The sequence below is a fragment of the Apaloderma vittatum genome, unplaced genomic scaffold, assembly GCF_000703405.1.
Source record: "Apaloderma vittatum isolate BGI_N311 unplaced genomic scaffold, ASM70340v1 scaffold15828, whole genome shotgun sequence".
Taxonomy (NCBI): domain Eukaryota; kingdom Metazoa; phylum Chordata; class Aves; order Trogoniformes; family Trogonidae; genus Apaloderma; species Apaloderma vittatum.
This window is the reverse complement of record NW_009729223.1, coordinates 1-3,790: the sequence shown is the minus strand read 5'-3', so window position 1 is coordinate 3,790 and position 3,790 is coordinate 1.

The window sequence follows — 3,790 nt, the reverse complement described above, 5'->3', positions numbered from 1 at the left end:
CGGAAGAGATTACTTGCTCACACTACCTCCTCCAAAAGTGTTTGACAGTAGCATAGAGGATCTCTATGAGATTTCAGGAGTACCCTATTCAGTAGAATGAAGCTCTGGCAGCTAAAGCAGGACTGCTTGGCAAACCTCGTTAGACAAGTGCACTCTATTCACCTTGGCGTGTGGGAATGAGGAAGACTGTCAGCAAGGCTGAAGGATTCCTTAAAAGAGGGTTTCTGCCCAAGACACTGCATCATCAAACTTCAGCCTACAAGTATGGTAAGTTTTGGTTCACTTTGCAGGAGAACACGAAAATTGCGCAATGTCAGAGCATTTGGTGTGTAATCAACTTGGTATGTGAGCGCAGGGGTATGTCCTGATCATCCTGCTGTTTTTTCCTCTATGCATTCGTCAAGTACTATCACGTTGCCTGAAAGTGTTAACTTCTGGAATTTTAATATTTTAAAGTTTCAACCCCAGGACACTTCTAGTTTAAACTTCTGATGCTACACTTAGAGAGTCATGGCAGGCTCAAGCAAGCAAGCAAAATATATACAGAAGATACCTGTCCTGAACAAGGAGCACTCGTCTAAAGCAAGGAACAGCTATGCTGATCCTGTAATACACTGGAAATATGTTGTTACAGAAGTATATGAACACATTTCACCTATCATGGACAAAATAGACCAGGGCAATGTTCCCACGTAGGTGCAGCCTGAGAGATACTGTTCAAAGAAATATTAATGCGGAAACAACTTAGAAATGAAGTTAACAGGACGCAGCCCTCTTGACTCACCCATCTTCATTCCAGTCCTCGCTATTAACATTTCAGTCTCGCCTCTAGAATCTAATCTCAGCAATTTGTGTAATCAAATCCCGTTGCCACTCAGACCCCAAAATCAGAAGATGGCAAAACCTCTCAGAAGCTGAATACAACACAGCAGGTTGTTGGAGATTAAAATAGTTTACTTGTAGAATGTTAGAATTAATTGCAGGATTGCTTAAAATTATGATGAATTGTAAATTGCCTTGTCTTACGAGTGACATACTGGCATGAGTAGCCAGATTTAATGAAGTCTTAGGCTGAGACACTGGACTTTTACCTAAGTACTCATTAGCTCTAAAGAAAGGCCCAGAAAGCAATGCTAATTGAGAAAGGTAAGATCAACAGAAACTGCAACCTAAAGGTGAAGAAAAGAATGCCCGCCTGGAGAGAGAAAGGATCCAATGAGGAACAAGAAGACCCCAGACCCAAGTATTACTATTGGGCCAAACCATGGTGTGAGGAGATTGTAAAGGTATAATTGCCCAGGGACTTCTTTAATTAGGGTACCTCTTGGACCATCCCAGCTTGAGCTGAAATAAACTGACTCTGTGGCAGAACCCAGGGTCCAAACTCTTCTTTAGAGTTGAGGGCTCAGACTGGATCCAGCTGCACCTAGACTTCTCTCTGTGAGAAAATTTAGAACGCAAGGGGGTCCAATCTGAGCCTCCCGACTCGGCAGGAGGGTCCTCACGGACTCTTCCGTAACAAACGTTCTTACACAATTTGCTGTCATTATTTTTTGAGTCTCAATTTTGCATGGTCAGCCTCTGAGAGAGACATGTTTTAGAAATGGAAGCACAGAGTGAATCTCAAGTATGTTGGAACTAGTATGCAGATTACTTTGAGACAAAAGGGTTTGGGGTGAATCTGGCGAAGCCCATGGTTTCATTTATTAATTCACTCACATGATCTTATATAGTTTTACTCACCTTGCAGAAAAGAATCTGTAGGGAGTCCTAGCAAATTGCTATCTAAGCCCACTCAGCATGATGATGTTGAAAATAAGGCTAATCTATTTCTGAAGATTTTTAACAGATATTTTTAATTTAAGACCTAGAAGGGCTAAACAAAAGCATTCTGCTTGATGTTGTTGATGCCTTGGCTGAAGTGCTGTGTCCGGATGTGGCTCTGTTGGAGAGCATCCAAGGGAGAGCCACATGAATGCTAAGACATGAGCAAACTACAACCTTGTGAACAGATTGAAGGTTGTTTGGTTTAGACAGGAGAAGACTCAGGTAAGGACACAATAACAGTCTGTCATTTGGTAAAGGACTGACATAAAAGTTCGCAGAGACAGCTAAGTGAAGGATGATGTGAAATCACACAATCTGAAGCAAAGATAAATATGTCGGTAATTATGGATAACGCATAATTTTGAAGGTTTGAGGCATTGAATTAGGCTACCCATGGCTGCTGCAAAGTTCCCTTTGGTGATGGTTTTTAAGAACAGGTATTAAAATTGCTGATGTGGAAGAGAGCCCTTGATTCTAACTCCATGCGAGTTTACGGCAATGGGGCACCAGATAGCTCGTTTAACAACCTCGTCTGGTTACCTCTGTTTCTCTACACTGCTTCACTTTCTGTGCAATGAATGCGTTCAAAGATATTCAGAGGAGACATGCAAGACCACTGGTATGTGTACTCAGAGCCATTTGGAGTTCGTTATAACCATCTTGGACCAGCTCAGAAATTCCGTTCAAGACTTCTCCAGCACAATGTTCCCACTGGTGTAAGTATAGAGGAAGTGCACTCTGTCTACAGCCTTAGCAAGGTTCCTCCCAAAAGATATTTGCTGACAAGGGCCCTGGTTCACAGATGTAGATGTGGCGCTTAACGATATGATCTAATGACAGAGCTGGCATTGCTAGGCTAGTATCATAGAATCATAGAATGGCCTAGGCTGGAAGGGACCTTAGAGATCATCTAGTCCAACCTCCCTGTCGCCAGGGACGCCACCTCTCGACTAGACCAGGCAACACATGGGGACCGAGCTCGATGATCTTAAAACTCTTTTCCAACCTAAACAATTCTAATGATTCTATGATTCTTTTTCACATCAAGTCATACTTTCCATTTTTATTTATGAAATATATACTTTTCCTTCTTAACCTATGACTCAAATTCCCCTTTTCCTCTGTAAGCTTTCCTGTGAATTGGTGATGACTTTTTTACATGCTCATGTAGTCTGCATGGAAAATGAAAATCATTTGGTGTTAGCTATCTGCAGATCAGGTTCAAGTCATATTATAACCAAGCAGGACATCCTGCAAGAAGAAAATAACTGTAAGACTCATATTCGTGAGGCATGATATCTGGAACAGGAACTACTCAGCCAGATAATTGAGAGCACAGAAAATAGTGCCCAGCTGAATAGCCAAATTATCACATCCTTCAAGCACTCAATGCTCTGAAAGCAGCTGACAGCACTATCCCTGAGCATTTCAACACAATCTGAACAGCAGCAATCAGCCTAGAATGTCATCCTAGTCCTCCCAGAACAGTTCATAATTGGACTTCCTGCTCATCAGTGGAGAACAACAATCTGCTGGGTCAGTGATGGCGTTCCAACATGAAGGAGCATTAACCGTGGTAGTTACTGGCTGAGCAGGGAACGAGGAGGCTGAGGAGCAGTCCACCACATTCATCAGGACATTAGCAGTGTCCCAGTTGCTGGCTAGCTGTACAGCTGACCTATCTGGGAAGCCATCACACTCACGCTAGACCTCCGGCTTGCCTCTCTCATGGGGCTGAGTAACAAAGCTCAACTGCCCTTACAGCCATTTCACTATGTTTGGATAGGAAAGGCTGCTGAGGACTGACTTTTCAGAGTAGGCCCCTCCGTCTTTGGCAGGGTGATGATGTCCACATCGCTCATGACTTCTATGGCCTAACCAGCATAGCATGGTACAGAGACACATGGGATGTACCAGAGCCAGAAGTAATATGCTGTATAATGTATATATGTTATATAATATA